At 37.1% G+C, this 21,361-nt stretch overlaps 1 protein-coding gene across 4 annotated transcripts in view; it reads right to left on the bottom strand.

Moving 5' to 3' along the window:
* Gycalpha99B (guanylate cyclase 1 soluble subunit alpha 2) overlaps nucleotides 1–21,361 on the bottom strand; it is a 332,598-nt gene that overhangs the window by 59,884 nt on the left and 251,353 nt on the right. The window lies entirely within an intron of this gene.

Raw genomic sequence — 21,361 nt, 5'->3', positions numbered from 1 at the left:
GCTACAGAACAGGGCTTAATATAACATTTCGCAGATCATTTCAAGAACATTAATTCATCTTGTGTCGATTTAATTACATATACTGCAGATTAAAGTAAATTAAAATCACACCCTATTCAAGACAACACACAGAAACTGACGGTCTTATGGGATATTGTGCTGTGCAGGATTATAGAAGTTGACAGACGTTTCAGAGGTTATCTGACATTACGTTTCTCCTCTCATCCTAACTGTATCTAATTCATGCAGTCAACGACAATATCTTACAACTCGATTAAAATAGAACCAAGGAAGTCGATAATAAAAGACTATAGCGTTAATACTAAATTAAATTGGTCCGTAGCAGTAATTACGTATTTTGAAGTTCTGCTTTATTTTCTATAGTCTTTGCATTCGCCTGAATAGAACCTTCCAAAAACTATATTTTGCTACGCCAATCACTTATGTCACTATTGGGCTGGTCCTGTGTAAAACTAGCTCTGCAAACACTGTATGATTTAAATACATCTCAAGACGGAGAACAATTTACAACATTATTATACAATAATAAGCAAGCGTGTTTGAAAGAGGAGATAGGATTTCCCCAATGCTTACGAACCCACGCCGACATCTCAATATTGTTACTGATGATTTACATTCGCCATCAATCAAGGAGGAAGACGCTTTGTTCCCTTCTGCAGACAGCCGTGAAGACAGTGCAGGAGAAGGATGTGGCAGACACCCCGTGCGCCGTTGTGCCGGTGACGGGGGGTGAGTGGGGTAAGAGAGCGTCGATAAAGCTGCTGGAAGAGGGAAGCTGATATATCTAAAATGTGTGTAATTGAATAGCGAAACAACATATTTTGGAAAATAATGAATGAAACAATTATGTATCTTCGTCTTGAAAAACCAATTACAAACGTTGATATATGCTTATATGTATAACTGTACATATAATCTTTCCAAATACGTAAAAATAACAACAATTATTCTTTCTGTTAAGATTTGGATCAACTAGGTTCATTATTTGGCCCTTTCATCTCCTCTGTAGACAGGCAAGGCATTTTTTTCTGTCAAAATAATGCTTCACGCTGATATCGAAGAGCTGGGGTTCCTTATTACATGTTCATTATATCTTTTTCGGTTATATTCAATTTATTCTACAATATTATATACCACAAACTCTCAATGTCTTCAAACCTCATTGTATACCTAATCGACGAATGTTCGGAAGGAATGCGTGGAAGGAATGAGCAAAACCACAAAAATTTTCATTCAAAATATTCGATGATCTGAGCCGGTACTTGAGCTTGGAACGTCCCGGATACGAAGGAAAAGGATTATGCAATTTAATATTCCAATACAATTTCCCTTAAGCACCCAGGTAAACCGGCGCTCAGCTGATGAAGTCTTAAGCCTAAATGATGAATATTTAGGTTTCATAAAAGCAGGACTTTAATGAGTGCTTGAATGGAAAGCCATTAGAATTTTAGCACGTTTGCTATATTTTGTCCCACATCTTGAGCTAAGCGACGACCTAGTTGGAAATAATAACCATTATATGGTCTCCTGCTTGAAATCATACCGCATTGCTTCTAGCGATGTTTTTGAAATAATTACACCGCTACTTAACTAATCGCTTTGAAGTGAATCGGCCATTCATCTCGATAAATGAGTTGAGATCCTGGTCACTTCAATTCACTCCAAGTAGGTTATCAGCTGCGTAACACTAGTAGCACTGCATTAGTGCACACTACGACAAAAGACGTGTCTAATTCTTCCTCACGAAACTTTATTCATTCTCCTCTCAGTTTACCGCCAATTTCTCACTTTCTTTTTTGTCTTGAGTTTTTGCTCTCTTTCACGCTTTCTTTCTTTTTCATTCACTGTTCCCTTACCCTTACTACTTTATTCTTTCTCAATCCCATTTTTACTGTTTTGGAGGAGGTAGAAAGACCATCATTAAAGATGAACAGGTCAGAAGTGAATCCCGGTATTTTATAGGGGAGAGTCAGAACCATGTGGAAAGCACGTCAAAATATTCTGTAGATCGACCAAGATTCGAACCGGGTAAATCCCGAAGCGTCGCCTCGACACCAGACTCCTCGATGCTGACACCGTCTTTGACGTACAACTATATACTTCACGCCCCACTCAACATTCGTAGCATATGATTCTGTAGAAAGAGGTGCCGTTATATCGGGGTGGGGGTGGGGGGGCAGTTTTAGCACCAACCATTTAGTCTACGAGTGACGCAGGTAGCAGACCATCGAGGAGTCCAAGTTAACTAAAATCCCAAGCGACTAAACGTGCAGAAAGCTTTCGCAGAATCTGGATCACGACAACTGTCACCGCGATGCAACGTACCGAAAATAAAGCCGGTTAAGGTGGTTACACTCCGCGAGTATTTGGTTGCTGCTGCCTGTTACAGTTACCGCATCACTGCACCACACTTCCTTTCCATCTCAATAATTTCAATTTTTTAGTCCAAGCTTATTACAGCTCGGATCTAAATCCCCAAGGACCGATTTAGTACGTCCTTCGAGTTCTATCTCACTGATCCACGAGACACCACGAATACCACAGAAGCTTTCATATTATTCCTTATTTCCCTTTAACCACTAAATTACACTTGGCTTCCATTTTCACATTATGTTATCCTCAGCGGGATCCTTTATACTCCACCATTTCACAGCTCTATGCAACGCTCCTTCATATTCCAAATACACCTCTTATTCTATCACACTATTCTTCAAATCTTCCTTCCTCAACCATAAATTTTCCTTAATGTCAATCCATATGTCTCCCAATTCTTACTGTAATTGGCTCACACCATCTTTCTAAGATCGGCTGCTTTATCGTATTCAATCAGGGTCTTTGTGTTCCAAAAATATCTCACTTCTATTTTACACACTAATGCCACACAATTTTCTTTAGAAAATTCTCATTCTCTGCTCTCAGAAATGTTATAAAACAAAGTCTAGCCATACATTCACAACCAGCATCTTGAGATTAGAGAAAGGGGTGTACAACTTTCATTAAAATCTGTACATATGAGAACATACTTAGCTCGATGCGTTGCGATTTTAAGGATTTATACTGAATGTCGTAAATTACAGATTTGTAGCTAATCTTATTACAACAAAATTAGTTACAACCAACAGAACATAATTTTTATGTAATATTAAACTACCCACCATTAATGCGATAGCGGACACTCCATGAATTTCACGTCACAAACGTCCACTATTACACAAATAAACAAAACCCCCCCTTTAATATGTCTTTCCAACGCAACTCTCTTTGCTAACAAAATACAAATTTACACAGCACTCCTGTTACACGAGGTGCATTAAAAAATAGTCCATTTCCAGTGAACTCATCACTGCGATAATCAGACCCTATTACAACCGACATTAATTCATTGCATATATTCAAAACAAAATTTCTTTAACATTTATTTAAAATTTGTTTTGTTACTATCTTTCTATCTTTTCCTAGGTCTCTTCCAAGTGGTCTGACCTTCATGTCTATCAATTAAAAATTCGTATATGTTTCTCACCTCACCCTCCCCTCATCTCATCCTCCTTGATTTTATACCAATAAAATCTGCGAAAAGTGCAATGTATAAAGCTCCGCTACATGCAGTTTTATTCAACTATCTTTTACTTCTCTGTTTTAGGTCCAAACTGGTTATTCTCACACATACTGATTCTCCAACATCCTCGATCATTTTCACCCTTAGGACGACAGACTCACACATTCCTACAAAATGAAATGAGGGCCACATTATTAAACTAAGATACACAAAACTGCGTATGTAGTATTTGTAAAATAAATTGTCGTTACTCTCTAAAATTATAATTGCTAGAAAGTATACAATATTTAAACAAGTATTTGCTAAACCAAGGAAATTTAGAATAATTTAGCATGTATATGATAAACCAAGTTCTTCAGACACCACAATCTTATAACATACGTGATATTTCATCTTTTAAGATGAAGACAGTATGTACCGCCAAAACGCTGGTATCTGCCAACAAGACCCCACAGTGTTACATACCAGGATACAAACATAAGACACTTTTTCCATATAAAGTCCACTTTTCTTTCAATTTCATAAGTCCTAAGCAAACGAGTGACTTGTTTTGATACGAATCAATAGCGAATTTTTCAATTAATTCAGAAGAATGTCTTTATGAATACAGAGGAAACAAATACGAATGTCCAACCCATCACATCATCAGAGAAGAACATTTTGAGAAGAAAGGAAGCTGCAAGAAAGAGACAGAGATCTATATGAATCCTGTCTTTAACAGATGCTCACTTCAGCATTTCAAAAATTCGATGATAACGCCTTACAACGTAAAAGGCAGAACTGACGAGGAAAAGATTTAGAGTGCAGGAAATTTCTGTACACATTTTACCGGAGAGGAGAAAAGAAAGTGCTTGGTGTTATTTCAAAACTTCGGGGATTTTTAACAATGACAGCTTGAGATATTTCCATGCACACTACGTACCAACTCAACCACCTAAGTCAATACACTTAATAATTTATGTTACCAGAAAAACAGACCCCGCCAAAGTGGGACAAATGTTAAAAAAAAAAGAGAAGATGTTACCAGATATTTTTAAGAAATTATCAAAACCATTCCATTTAGTTCAGTCAGTTTTAGTGTTAGGATGGATTACACATTGTAGGCCGATGTTTCAATAATTGTTATAATTTAAAATTGCGATTGTAACGTGCTATCATAAAAATGACAGAGAAGTTGCAATGAATAGTCAGTTATCAGTTTCAGGTCAAAACGATCGCACAACCGCCATGTTCTAATTCTCATGTTTTCGTAAAAAATATCTTACATTTAATTCTACAATTCTGATACATTTATCATCATACAAAATTATGAGCGCTAAAGTAAATAGCGCTTTATGTATTGTTTCTTATGCAGAGGTATTCAAAACGTAAATTAGGTCAACATATCCATGTTAGTTGATTCCAACTGTTTTCTATGGAATTTGACTTTCCTTCCAGTCGAATATGGCGGGGTGCCAAACATTGATTCGTAAAGTTGGCAGACACTCTACAGTCTAAAACGTAAAACAGGCGAAGGGCAAAACACAAGAAGATAAACGCACAATCAGAAGTTAAATAATTATTACACGTGGGATTAATACAAATTTGTGAGATCTGAGGTTGTCACTGTTGCGAGTAAGAAGATGGCTACCTTCTAGGTTGTTGCACCGTGTAGTCTGGTACAAGTTTACTGACGTTTCAGAGATGATTGTTGTTTCCATCAACATGGTATTAAACGCAAATTTGTTGCATATGACGTAAAACGTGACGTTCCGCACTTGCGGGACCTGATAACGATCGAGTTAGTCTGGATTGTGACGTCGTGTAGTCTTGCAGGTGGTTACCAACGTTTCGGATGAGCACATCGCCTTAATCCTCAGGAATTTATATGAAGATGGATAAAATGTTATCCTCCATAAAAAACTTAGATCTAAGAATTTGACGAAGTCATTTATAAGCAATGTGCTCAGGTTTTGAGTAGTTGAACGACATTCATTTAAGTGTATCACCGAACAAGTTGTAAAATAATCTATGGCCGTGGACGATTACAATTTATTTAAAAGTGTGTGACTATTGGTTGAAGAATCATACTGCTGATTTTACTTTGGGTAAGGTACAAATCGTATTTACGTTTCATCAGGAGCAGACTCTGATATCGTTATCTGGCAATGCGTCATCATGTTGACAAATTTTATAATTACTTTTTTTTAAATCCTTAATGGCATTATTTTGGACCTAATACAGAACCTATTGAATACCAGGCTACTATTCCAATTATAAATAATAAAATAGTGTTCAGAAGGTCTCAGGTTCGCGCCCAACCGTCGCCGCTGATATTAAAAAATTATAGAAATATATCAACATAATACCAGCCAACTGCCTGAAGACTGGAATACAGCCAACTTTTGAAGGACCGTCCGTATGAAAAATACCTCGAGCAGCAGACTACGTTATATTAATCCTATTAGCAGAGCTTCTCTGAATGTTCAAATTGGGCGTTCACCAGGACGTCAGGAAGACCCTGGATAAATCCCGCATCATAGTCACTCGTCGATAAGCTGGTGGGTACGCAGGCATACTCCGCTCAATAAAACACCTTGATAAATTTATGCACCCACGAGTTCCTTCCATCTCATCCATCTTGTTAATCTTCTTCGTCTCTCCTTCTTCCTCATCTTCTTTTCTGTCTTCTTGGCAGTACATAATTCCTTTCGGCGTATTTAGTTTAGTTACCTTAAGGCTACAAGAAACACTATTTTTTAGGCTCTGTGTCCATCTATTATTCTTGTTCAAAATATTTTTGCTTCATTACTTCCGTCACTCCATCAATCTCTTGTCCTTCCTGCCTCCCTTTCCTTCCTCTTCTGTCATCGCGTAACATGCACACACATACTCGGGCATTTCACCTTCAGTCTCTTATTCATGCTGTTAAAACTTTCAGTGTCTTAGCTGCTAATAGTTTCTGTTATCATCACTCTTCCCAAAATTTGTATTATTTCAATATCTGTTATATTTTTGTAACCCTCGAAGATGCTGTCAACTCAACGCGTTGTTTGTGACTTTCATCAGTCATTCCAGGTAAATATTCTAACACTACTTTAAAATATTCCACAATATTTTCCCTCAACATTCATAAATATTATTCCACTAAAAAATACAATACTCCGTTAAGTAAAAATCGCCAAATAAGCTAGGACACAATCTATGCTTCCCCTTCATACGTAAAAATTCTTTGGATAACAAAAGAATGGATTTATTATTATATATATGAAAGATATTTATTTCTAAATTTTTATTAAGTTTGTTTATATACGGTACAACAAAAGATTATATAATGAGTTTAGCGTCAAATACTTATGAAACTTAGCCTATTAGCAAGAATATAATTCTGGATAACAACATTTGGAGTTTTACAAAAACAAAGATCAATTTTCTTAAAATCGTGTGAAATGTTAATACAAAGTTGGCGATAAATTGAACAGAAGAAATTAACAAGTATGGTTTAGAAAGGAATGTTATGTGCATTCGACGTCTACATTATTTCGCGAAACAGTGCAAAGCTAATGCAGTAACGCGCAATGTGTATTGAACAAATACAAAAGTCGAAACGCACGGAAGGGGCAAACACGCACCAATCCGCATCCTAGCTGTTGTCAATGTGGTTTCTCCCACTGAGTGATTGATTGCGTCTCTTCCCACAGGACGTTAGTGCAAGCTCATCCCTTACCGGGTGTCACGACCCCATATTATTTTTGAAAAAATCATGGAAAGACTTTCATTTTTAAACCCAGGTGCCCATATCTGAGTCCGAAAACAATCTATCGGGGTTTGACTCAAAGTGAAACTCGAATACGTCATGCATCGTCATGTTATTCTGTGAGTGAATTGTCATACTGTTACATCTCTTCTCGGCAGATATTAAAACACTGTAGCAAAAACAACGTTAAATAAACAATTAAAGCCAGTTTAGAATCAAACACAAACACTGAAAGAAAAACCTCGTTCGGCATGTTCGCAAAACATGACAAACAAATATCGGGGCATTTTTCCACAATATTTGCTAATAGATCAAACTACCGCTCCAATGCCACATTTGTCTGTAAATATACGACATGTCCACAGCAATGGAAGTAGCGTGTTTTGTTTCTGGCACGCCATCAATTATGCATTCAACGTATACTAGTTCATGAAGAAACAAATTTCGCACTGCCTAATCCCGAAGTTGATATGAACTCCAGGTGTCTCTGCGTAGATAGACACACGATCCACACTTTTGACTATTCTTTCAATGACATGACTATAAAGCAGAACGTAAGGTCAATTCTAGCACACAGAGTTTTATAACAAGAGTTATACAGAAGATGATGAACTATGCCTGCACGTTGCTGCTCAAATTGTACATGCTTGAATCAATTAAGAATGTAAAGTACTAAATAAATAACTGCATGTTGTAGTAATTTTCTTTAGCAGGAAATATAACTCTGATTCCCAAATGTCCTTCTATTACAGAACCAGAGAAATGTAAGACTTGAGGTTCTCACAGCGGTGAGTATAAAGATTTCCGTCTTCTGGGTTGTTGCGCTGTGTAGTATGGTCGATGTTAACTAACGTTTCTGAGGTCATACTGCCTCCGTCATCAGGGCGATGAGTATGAAGATTTCTGTCTTCTGGGTTATTGCGCTGTGTAGTCTGGTCGATGTTAACCAACGTTTCTGAGGTCATACTGCCTCCTTCATCAGAGTATGAAGATTTCCGTCTTCTGGGTTGTTGCGCTGTGTAGTCTGGTCGATTCGCCCTGATGACGGAGGTAGTATGACCTCTGAAACGTTGGTTAACATCGACCAGACTACACAGAGCAGCAACACAGAAGACGGAAATCTTCAACCAGAGAAATCATTGCCATCTTCACAAAATCCCGCAAATACGTACCATCAGAATCCAGATTATCACAGTTCACATCCTGACACCTTAATTAAAAATGATTCTTTTGTCTAAACACAGGTATTAGAATTAGTATCCTTCGGATAAAAAGTTACATTCGTCCTTCATGGTATTCCTCCATTTTATGTGTGTTTACATTGCGGAGCAAATCTATTGTCCTGCAAAGGACACTTTCTTCCTTATCCCTCCACCGTAAATTTGTCTTAATATTGGTAGCATCATTGCCTATATGTTCGTCGTCTTTTCTTAAACCTGGATGCATATAGTTGAGGTGGGAAAGACCTTTTGAGAACATGTGGGAAAAGTTAAATGTCTACACAGGACAAATATGTTGCCCTCCATAATCGATCACAATATTATAAAACTATATTGAAGTTACTTAAAATAAAGATTACAATTCTTAAACGTCTTGCGTTGAGTGAGCTTTATTCCTGAGACTGGTTTTATACCTACAAAAATACATATTACCACAAGAGTCTAAAATGTTCTTCCACTGTTATATCGTGACGTAATTTGTGTCTACAGTAGCATCAAATATTTGTTTCATTAAATTCTGTAACCGCGTATGTATCTACATTACCCTGCTCTTTATCTACCATGTGGTTAGTATGGGTGTGGCTTCTCAGACGATAATTGAACTTGTAATAAGTAATTAAACGAGGCGAACGGGGCTTACGTGTACGTTATTCGCACGAAGTATAAAGCACTTGAACCGAGGTCTTTGTCTGTCCGTCAGTATGCACAGTCTAAAATTCATCATCAAAAGCATTAATAGATTTTGGTGAATGGATTTTAATTTTGCCTTTAATCCAATATAGCATTAATTTTCATGGCATTTCACCATGTTCTGAACAAGTAAAGGCCATCAGAAAACACATTTTGCACGACAGCAAATATTTACAATATTAATATTTCTGAGGAAACACATAATTAGGGCAATGAAAAAATGAGAAGAGCGAGACATATAGCACGCACGAAAGAAATAAGAAATGAATACAGAATTGTAGTTGGAAAAACTTGAAGATAAGAGAACGGGGTGCAGGAATGCATCATCGTCATCAAAGTTTGGCGGCTGTTGGAATTCGATGCGATCACAGTGCTTTAGATGCGGTTGGATGACCCTGGTCACTGGGAGACTGCAGAGATTACCTGCAACGTTATCCCGAGGCTGAGGCACTGTGAAACTTGTCGAGAATTCGAGATTGAGTTAGAAACATGGGTCGCACTGCTAAGGCAAACTCTAAATTTCGTAACAGATCAATGGCGAAGGGACATCATTTGGAGACATAAAGAAACAGGAGTAAAGGCACATGCAAGGCGTGAAGGCAAAGAACCAAGCATTCTTCCCCTGGTTCTATGTTTATATATTTGATAAGAGATGAGGTTGGTCCGAGAACAAATCAAGGCGTAGTGATGAAGACACGATTCCCTATAAATTCCGAATAGAAGATTAAAGAAAACAGACAAAAGAAAATCTTAAAAACGAGGAGGAAAGATATAAAAGGAAAAGGAATGAAGAAGGAAAGAAAAATAAAAAGTGATCCGGTATATAAAGCAAGAGAAGGAAAGAGGTTCGAAACAAACACAGAGACAACAGAAAGGATACTGAAGAAAACCAGAAATAAGGAAAATAAAAACATGACCTTAGGAATTTCAAAGACCTATATCTGGGAAACTAGTGGGCCAATCTTGTTGTGAATACCGTAGGACCTCTTCCTTCACCAGATCTCATTTTGACATGAGTATGGTCAACCTGGTATTCACCGTTTGGTAGAAATAAGCGTGAAAAGATATGACCTTGAGAATGTCAAAGACCTATATCTTGGAAACTAGTGGGCCAATCTTGTTGTGAATACCATAGGACCTCTTCCTTCACCAGACCTCATTTTGACATGAGTATGGTCAACCTGGTATTCACCGTTTGGTAGAAATAAGCGTGAAACGATATGACCTTGAGAATTTTAAAGATCTGTATCTCGCAAACTACTCGGCTGATCTTGTTGCGACTACCATATGATCTTGACTTAAGCACGGCCTCATTTTGACATGAGTATGGTTAACGAGCTAATTACGTTTGGCAGATATAAGCATGACAATATATGACCTTGAGAATTTTAGAGATGTGTATCTGGGTAACTAGTGGGCCGATTTTGTCGTGACCTCCGTATGACCTAGACCTATACATGGCCTCATTTTGACATTAGTATTGTCAACCAGGGATTTACGGTTTGGCCGATATAAGCGTGAAACTATATGACCTCGAGAATTTTAAATACTCGTATCTAGCAAACTATTAAGCCGATCTTGTTGTGACTTCCATATGAGCTTGACCTGACCACTTCTTGACATGAGTATGGTCAACCAGGTATTCACCGTTTGGTATAAATATATATACATGTTTTCATGTTTTATGTATATAAAACCTGAGTAATAAATATCAGTAACTGTAATAACCCACGTACCCATGAAACAATTTGATTTTGCATTGTTTCTGTTGTTATATAACAAAAGATTTAGTACTTATATAACTTTGTAAAATTGCCCTTCTATTAAGTTTTAAATTTTCATCAATACACACACAAATTTACGAACTCAAGACGTGTCCACCGTGAGACATGAAATGTTACTTCCATTATCACTGTCAGAATAAAACGGAATACTGTCACCATGTTGTCAATGAAATGGTGGCGATGGCTCTAGAAATTCTAGGACGTTTACGGGGTGTTTGAAGGAACAGAAGGGGCAAATGCATGCTGGTCTTGTCATACTTCATCGATCGAACTAATCTCATCCTCCAACCCCAACAGTCAACGTCCATTACAAAAATTTAACTCCCCCTATATTATCAGGTTTCTGGAAACCTCAAGGAACTGTCGTCGCGGAGAAAATTACTCCACAGAAGTGATGTGAAAACTACAGGCTTTGACTCACGGCTCTTCACCAGAATGTGGGGAAAAATCGTGATTCAAGGGCAAGCAATGGTTCTTTCAAAAATGTGGCATAATTCAAACATTTGAGAAAGACTACAACAAACAAGAGACCATTCAATAAGCAATTAAAATCATATAGGAAATGAGTATGAAAATGGCAGATTAAATCGGGCGAATGCACTCCTTCAGTCTACTATCTGAAAACCTAGATATTAAACAATTCTATGCCATAATTGTACCTCTTGCTTTGTACAGGTGTGAAACTTGGTCTTTTCATTATGGTAAGAAGTAATTGAGGTGCTGAGCAGAATATTTTGACTTAAGACAGATGAAGCGAAAGTAAGATAGAGGTAACTGCATAAGAAGAGGATGATAATTTGTACCATTCAAAAAATGTAATTAGGACAGTCATTCAAACATGATCAATCATATGGATGGACTTACGCAACAATCATGGGTAGATGAGAAATGAATAAAACAATTTAGCTGGATAGCCTGAAGAAAAGAGACGGTTCGGAAAACATAAGACTAGTTTGGAGGACCAAATTAAAACACACGCTAAAGAAATACGTTCGGATTGTATCGACTGGATTCATATGGCTCACGGAACGGACCAATGGTGAGGTCGTATGAAAACTCTAGTGATTTTCGAGTTCTATAAAAGTCGGAGAATTTCTTGCCTAAGTGAGCGACATTAGTTTCTGCATGAGGCGTTTGTTGCATGCAGTCATTTAAAATTGCATTCTGTTTTGGTATCAATTTATAGCTTAATGCCTTTACTAAGGCTTAAAATAACTTTTTTATAACAGTGTTCAAGAAAATATTTGTGCTTAATAGGGATTAAATAAGCGGGAAAAATACAATATTTTATAATGATAAACTTGGTCACGTAATGTTGTTAGAATACTGAAACCTACGATGTAGCTCAAATTTCAGAGACAATAAATTACTACAGAGTTCAAAAATTGAATGCGATCGAAGTATTAAGACGGAAGCTCAGGAGCCAGATATGAACTCTGTCGAGGTCGTGTTAAACGGCGTCCATCGGTGTTAGCGCCGTTAGATATTCTGGCCCATCTACCAAATTCTTAGTTATTTCGTTAATTGGAATTTAAGAGGACGTAACGTGTTTAGGGAGTTTCAACATAGCAAATTGTTGTCATAAGCACACTGGTAACTGTCGTGTTCCAGTCATGTAATCATTAGTGGTGTAATACTGGCACATAAAGTTATGTAACTTGCAAAAAATTATGTTAGTTGTTTTGCAAATATGACATTTCCTCATTTCAAAAAATACGAACTAAACATATTGACACTGTCTGTGGTTATTTACATTCAACGGGGCTTTGTAACTAACACCACATGAATAGTTACCCTGCATTCACGGACGAAATTAAATTCTGATTACGTTACATGTTAAACATTACAAACAGTACAACACAACCGCATTGCTCTCGGGATTCAAATTTCTGCCACATGATCAGTAACTCAGCACGATACAACCGCTAATGTTAACTTTCCAAGGTTGCGGCTTCATATCCTACGAAGTGTATTTTTATTACGTGTTCCCCTTTCCACCACACTTCATCACAAAATCTGGCATCTACAACTGTCTTTGTTAAAAAATATCACATGTCACCAGCTGGAACGACATCGGACTACATTTAATACACACAAGCAGAAAGAGGAATATATGAGAAATGAGATGACAACGACGTTATTCACTACATATTAGTTTATAAAGCTTATATTGAAATTATAAATATCACTCAATTTCCCCTGCAATGGTCAGTGAGCAGTGGCGGTGAAGTTGAAATATGCCTTACACTCTGACCACAAAAGTGTATAATGTAGAAGAACATCGGGGAAGGTAAAGGTCGACGAACATTTCAATTTTCTTCTCGACACAAGTGGTAAGGCACCTATGAATCAACTTGTATAAGCGAGTTTTGTGTGAAGAATCTTTTCGACGTAATCTTCTTTCAACATATAAAACAGAGAAAATAGTTTTTAAATGGCGGGTCTGCATGTCTTAACAGCCTTGAAGCTTATTTACTTAAGGTACAAATTTTTAGTTGCAAGATAAAGTCACACAGCCGATAATGTATCATAGAGCCTTAAAGAAACATTTAAATAGACTTTCAGACTATAATTATATTTACTATAGGCCTATTTAATGTTTCTTAAAACTTGCACGGCGTGTCTTTAAAATAAAAGACGTGAAATTAGATCTCAGCTTCTTATTGGCTGAAGTGTTTTTTATATCTGTGGTGTTACAGCAAACGTGGTTAAGTCATTGAGCAATTTTTTTAGAAAATAAAATAACTTTAACGTTATGCAGTTACGTACGATGTTAATGAATGGAAATTTCTGTGCTATAGTCACATAACTGGGTTTTTACTTGATAAATGAATTAATTCGAGTTTTATAAACTTATCTCATTTTCACCATTTACTGACTGTGCCACCACAAAGATTTTACGGATATGAAACTAGATTAAATTTTCCCAATTAGCTACTAAAATATACCACCAGTACCAAACAGAACTGAAAAAATCCTTTATGTCGTGGTCTTCTAGGTTATGCCACAGTGACTTCTTGTAACTGGTCATCAACGTTTCGGAGGAACGTACCACCTTCATCTTCATGGTGAAGTAAATTATCGCCTCGATCTTCACTCTAAATATGGAAGTCACACGTTCCTCAGAAACGCTGGTATATAAGACAAAACAGAATTACAATATATTCACCGCCGAGCGAACCTCAAATCTCAAGCGTAATTTTGGTTTCACAAATAAAACTTAAGGATGAATAGATTGACGAACTTCTCAAGATATTTCTTGTTCTCATAAAACCCAAATGATAATCAACGTACTTAAGAAGATAAGACATAACATCCTAACTTCAGCCAATACATTGCAACCAACATTCTTACGCATTTAAAATAATTCATCTTCGTATTATTTCCCATCCATGCCTGATTCTTTCACGTTTTAACAAGCATCGGTGCTTTTCAATCAAAATTTCACATACATTTTTTGGTTCCCGGGTTTTAAAATTACACAGAAGTCTCAACAGTTCAGTGTCAATGTGTTCGAATGTGTAACTGATCAACATTGATAAAGCGTTAGAATAATATGCGAAAGATAATTTCTTAAATATTTCTCTTTACGAAGTTTGCGTCAGTTAGCTTAATGCATTAGGGGATTCTGCAGTAGTGAGACGTGTTCTCATCCACCCATCGTTTTTGTCTCACTCTGTCATGATATGTCCACAGCAATAAGGCGCACCACTTCTTGATTACAAAGCCCTTTCTCGCTTCAGTACAGATGGCCATGCTTTCCAACTACTACCTTTACTATTGATCGGAAATGTTTGCAACGAAAATGGCTCGTACAGATCCCTCAACTTACTACAGGGGTGCCCAAAATGTGTTAAATCTCTGCTTTCCACCCGTACCTTCACGTCGCAGAACCTAGGTTTATACACCAACAATACCAGCTAATAGACACGATCTTTAGACAAATTAATCCACCTTTCACGCGCATCATGCCCAGCTAACAATCCTATAAATATAGTAAGTGAGCCATATAAATCACGTCATTTCTTATTATGTGATCTCGTAAACTCCTTCATCTTCCTTAAGATCATGTTTCTTTCTGAACAGTTTATCTTCAAATATTTGAAATTTGTGTTCATTCTTCGAATTAGGGGCCACACAAAACAGAGCGCCAACCATTTAAAGCCAACATAAATAGGTTTCAATTTACCCACGACAACATATAACCTTCGTACCTGCATTTTCTACGCCATAACGCGCAATCCTCTACAACCAACATAAAATAGTTTCACTGTATCGCATATCAAAAAGCCTAACCCTTTAAAGGGCAGCTCTAAGTGTAGGTAAGTGCCACCTGCTTTAACAATCTCTAATTCTGCATGTTCCCGACAGAGTGTAGTGATAGGTTTTGTGTGATTTCTCACAATATATAGGACTGTTCTTAACCGCCACTAATAAACTCATCTTTGAAATAGCTAAGTGTTGTTTTTTCGGTAGAAATTGAATCTTTAATTACTATTTAGACGATCTTCACCTTAAAGTGATTAACCTGTATATTACCTACATCATATCGTGCTGTCATTTTACAGCCAACATCAACAGTTTACGCTGGATTCAAAACTACAAAGTTTAGCCTGCAACCAAGTATTACCAGGGCCGTAATTATTTATACTAATACTCTGATATGTTTACTGATGTCAGATTAATTTACTATTTCGGAGGCTGAGGTCCGTTAGCTGTCACGTGAATTCAAAATGCCTCATATTCCACGAAGTCTGAAGGGAATTAAAGCGGATATTTGAGAATAATCCCTTTCGTCCGTCGATTTCATATATTCCGTCCGAGTTTCTCTGAAATTTGCAGCTGAGAATTGAGTACCGAACAATCACATATGCATAAAATTATGTTTTTAACATATGATATGTCGCTGCATCACATTCTTGCAAAGAGGTAAGGGAGGATCATTAAATTCTTTAACAGCGAGGGCAGTTTCATAAACTCACTACGACAAAAGTAATTTTATACCATGATTAAATGACATTAATAGGCATACTATTCTGAAACCAGCCTTGTGGAGAGTAACATTCCATATTATCATGGTGTAACATCCCAGAAGACAGCCATCTTCAGGTTTGAGCTGAAATAACAAGCATGGTCACGTGGTTCTTAACCAAATTTCCTTTCCTTGTTGACGGTGTCTGTACGTACGTGTGGATCTATTTATCAACTTTTGGACCAGGCAGTATATTTTTACCAAATTTTGTATGAACGTTATGCCATTGAAACCCTGCAACAGGAATTAAGAAACTACACGATGGATCCACGAATTAAATATGTGTGCGATATTACTGCCATAAAACACAGGATACTGAAGTTATACATGGTAATACATTTTCAAAAAATGTACAGCTTTCGTGAAAGTAACTTTCATACAACGTAAACCAACGCCATAGAGAATGGACCGCGTGCCTCAAGTTAGAGGTAGAATATCTGTCCGAAACGTTTGTGTATAATGAGAAGACTTCACATCAGAATAACTCCGAAAACCACAATGTTAACTAGATTTGTATGACACTGTACGTTATAAAATTTAGCCCTCCTTCCTGCGACAAAATTTCAGAACAAAATGAATAAGACAGAAGAAGGAACCTTACTTCTATGTGCAATAAATTAACAGAAGTACTTCAGAGAAATTAAAAGATAACCCTACAACATCCAGAACAGATGCAGTTTTAAGACCTGAAATGCACAAGCAAAGATACTTCGCTTTATCGTACATTTTCTGCGTATATACATACAGCTAGCGTACATACACACACATACGAGTTGGGTGAAACCTTTTGTCACCGGACCAAATAAAGAGCACATCTCTGTGAACAGAATTGTGCACACTTTACTTTATAATAGAGTGTATGCGACTGTACTTAACCCGATCAGTTAAACGCGAGTCAGGTCATTAGATATGCATCCAGTGTCACCCCCACACTCTCACCTCATTTCTAACTTCCATTTCGTCTCCTATATTTCCTGTAATTGGAACTTCCCGCTAACGAAAGAGGTGCCCAGTGCATTCTTGGCTGTACGCCACCCGTTCCTACATCTGAGTTCGCATAATCGTAACCAGACGCCATCAGCCTCACGTCTACACCACTCCACAGTAGGTATATATATCTGCACTTAACATGCTACGCAGACTACCAACAAAGCTTCTATAGCCGAATTCCTGGCGAATCTCACAAGTTATGTGTTGCTCATAACGGGTCCCGCAGACAAAGGAAGACGTTTACACACTTTTAACACTACAATCTCGGTTTGCAATCCGAATAAATTTAGAAGCGAATAAATTAGAACACTCAGAAGAGGAAGGTATAAATGAGAGGATAATATTAAAATGGACAACAAAGTAACAGTGTACGAGGTAGACTTGATCCATACGGCACAGGACGAGGTCTAGTGGTGGGTTCCTGTAAACACGTAGTCAACCTTTGGGTTCCATAAAATGTATCAATTGTTTTAACTAGCTAAGAGACTATTAACTTCTGAAGGCAGAGTCTAACTCCTGCAGTTCATTGGTACCTTCGGCTAACAGAGGAAGCACTTTCAGTAACACCGTCGAAGATGTTTAACTCGTAATTTGAGTTATTCCGATTACACGGAGCCAACATATTAAAATGCACCTAAACTTAGAAGGAACGGGAAGGAAAGGTGTAGATTTACTCCACTTTTATTACATTTTAAGCGTTCTACATAACACTGCTGCCTGAATGGATCTTAAAGGAACACAATGTGAGGGTGTGGATTTGGTGTACCTGGCTTAGGTTAGGGGACGGTTAGAGGTTTTTGTGAATACGGTAATAACTTTCGTGTCCCATAATCAACAACGCAGCCAAACCGGAATATTAAATATGTGCAGTTATATTATTTTCCGAATAGTCTTCTAGAATGCACACAGACGTACATAATTTAACATTATTTTTAAATGATTTCTACTGCTTAATTAATACACAAATAACTATTTGACTTATTTTGCAGTTACATAATTAATAATGAAAGGTTTGTGGAACGTGTCTTCGCCTGTGTTTAAACATGCAGCTAGGAATTCTTGTGTCTTGGCTGTCAGTATTTCGCGGTTCATAACAGAGAAAGCAATGTAATAAAGGGGGAAATGTGACGTCACATTTCTGTAATCTTGCCCTTTTATGTTTGTGTCAGAACAGATTTAACACTTCACAGTCTGAATTTAATTAATTGTTCCGCAGTGTCACAGAAACTCAGTGTTATAACTGGCACAAGTACAGAAACCACATTTAACATATTTTAAATAACATAACATGTTTCCATGCACAGCCTGTATATAAATGACGTTTAATCTTTTAAGCATTTAATCTGACTTCTTCTTAATTATTATCATATACTGAAAATGCATATCCGAATACTTCAACAAACTTATTGTATTAAATATTTCAGTATATAGCGAGACTGTTTCTATGGCCCAGTGCCTTGCAAAAGCAGTAGACTAATTATGATGTACGTAAAGTAGTGAGTAATTTAGACGAAGCCATCTTTCTACTTAGTGTAGCAAGTTTTACCTTCTAATCCGATACAGTTTTCAAACATTCATGTCTCTGCATTAAATTACGACAAAGTTGAACTAAGCACAAAGAAGTTCACGTCCTTGCATTGAATTCAACAAAGGAAGAAAGTTGTGGATCAAAAGTTAGCACAGCAATGGCACACTCACTGAGGCAGGTGAAAAACTCCCACAAGTCTCACTTCTCTGGATAAAGTAAAGCATATAAACGTTTGATGCCAAAATTCTGAGAACCTAAAAGGAATAAATTCAATGTAAATGTTGTACGATAATTCTCTGGATATTTGTGGCACAGGTTGATTCGTCATGCAAATAACATGTTGGGTATTAGTGTACATGATGTGTCATAGCTTAGGTGGCTGTACAATTCCTCCACTTCGCGGAGACCCAGGTTCAACCTCCGGTGACATCAAGTGAGATTCGTGGTGGACGAAATGGCAATGGAGAAGTTTTTGTACAATTTCCTCCGATAATAATAATTAAACCGTTGCTCCATACTCCTACATCACCGCTTCATGACCTGTGCGACAGACCTGTCAAGATATACGATAATTCTACACAGCGAAAAGCCCACAAGCCGAAAGGTCTTTACAATAACGTTTCCGTCGAAATCATAACTTGTATTTCATTTATGTTAACGATTAAAATAACTTCTCTGTACATTGCATGAGATATCACAGATTGATTTTGGTCATCGTAATATACGAATACCATCACACACAGGATCTAACTTTCTCACGAGTCGTATTTTAACCATCCTTGACTTACTTGCTGCGCAAAACATTTTGATGCAAGTTGAATTTACTCAATATACACAACATTCTGAAATGTTATATCGAGACAAAACTTTTGGAAAGTAGATACACGTTTCATAATGTAATTTTCATCGTAAACGAAAAATAACATTGCATCTATGAGAATCATACTGCCTTTCAAATTTTGCGAAAAAATTAAAAAAACGCGATAGGAGTTTAATCTTATTATAAATAAAATTAACATACAGTCATGAATATCAGCTCACAGATTTAGATCTTGTTGAACTGATATTGCCGAATGGCATGGCTTTTCAGTCGGACTATTTTCTTTGGCCCTTAATCTGCAGAACGGACCCGAAGATAAGAGACGCAGGAACAGGGGCGTGTTTTTAAGCTGGCAGAAGAGCTGCTGTGGGTTTAATGTCTCTCGTCACACAAAATTTAAAATAAATACAAGTGTCCGTAAGATACCGAGTACAAGGAGCATAATCCTCTCAGCTGGTAAATCAATTTTCGACCTCTTATCAAACCTAAGGTTCATTACTGCAATCACAATATTCATCTTTCAGTCCCTGATATAAATTTGAATGCAGCCAGCATCATCAATATATTTAGTTTCTTTAAGATCAACTTTAATATTATTTTCCCGTCGACTCCTAGGTCTGCTAAGTATTCGCTTACCTTCAGGTAACTCAACTTATATTTATATGTGTTTCTCACCAATCCATTACGTGCTATATTCTCGGCCTATCACATTCTCCTTAATTTAATTATTCTAATAAAATTTTGTAAACAGCACAACTTATTAACGTATTAACTACACAGTTTCTTTTATCCTTTTCTTATTTAATCTCTCAGATTCAACTATTCTCAGCATCCTGTTCAACACACCTTCAATACCCGTTTACCCCATACGGCGAAAGACCAAATTTCAAAATCACATAAAGCAGCTGAAATTACAGTAGTGTGTATATTAACTGTTACGTTTCTACACAGGAGACGAATTTTCTACCGAACGGCAGGAAACGTCTGACAAATAAAATTTAAAACAGGGACGCCACTCATGTTTTAATGAGTATTCATAAAAAACAGAAAAATAAATATTTCAAACCTGTCATCAGTCGACATGATTTTTAAAAATGGTTATCTGAGAACAGTTCACTGGGACAGTTAAACAACAAAGATCATTATAATAATAGAAAATTTTGGCCTATTCAAAGGTCAATAATCGGCTTGTATCAGATAACTGAATTGTTATATGGATCCTATAGAGAACTAAGGAGTTAAGACCAAATGTAACACTAAATTAAATATGCTTTCGTGGTAATCTTACTGGGAAGAATCGCGAACACTCTTTACGGGCATAAAACTGAATGTATTGGTAATTGCTGTTTCCAGAAAAGCACTGCCCCGTAAAAGAGGTGACTCTGTATGACGACAAAGATATATATATGATACTGTGAAAGAAATCAGAATTCCGTCAGCGTAGGTGCTCTTGCTGGGACTTCTACGAAACATCTACATAACTTATGAAACACTTCCCTAGGATTTCTCCAGGACTTCTCCAGAATTTCTCCAGCAATTCTCCAGCAATTCTCCAGCAATTTTGCAGGATATAATCACGTCCACCAAATGAACACAGTAGTAGTTCTCCAGGAAACTACTGAACAATTTATAAAACCATAACGTTAACTTACCTAACCTAACCCAACATGAGCTAACCTAACACAATACAAAATAACCCAACTAAACCTAACCTAACCTAACCCAAAACAACTCATCCTACTTAAATGTAACCTAAACTATTCCAACATAACCTCAACTAACAGAAACGCATTTGATCGAACCGATCAACTCTTACGGACTTGTAGAAAACCTCTCCAGGACTTCTCCAGGATTTCTCCAACACTACTCCAGGATTTTTCCAAAACGGACCAAGGACTCTTAGAGAACCTGTGCACAAAATTTCAGCACCAATCTAAGATTTATCCAGAAGTTCTCCAGCACTTCTCCAGTATATCTCAAACTC

The sequence above is a fragment of the Zootermopsis nevadensis genome, unplaced genomic scaffold (genome assembly GCF_977971745.1).
Source record: "Zootermopsis nevadensis isolate Lab colony 2312 unplaced genomic scaffold, Znev_1.0 Znev_ptg000022l, whole genome shotgun sequence".
Lineage (NCBI taxonomy): Eukaryota > Metazoa > Arthropoda > Insecta > Blattodea > Termopsidae > Zootermopsis > Zootermopsis nevadensis.
The sequence above is the reverse complement of the archived record's forward strand: the minus strand, read 5'-3'. Positions and strand labels throughout refer to the sequence as shown.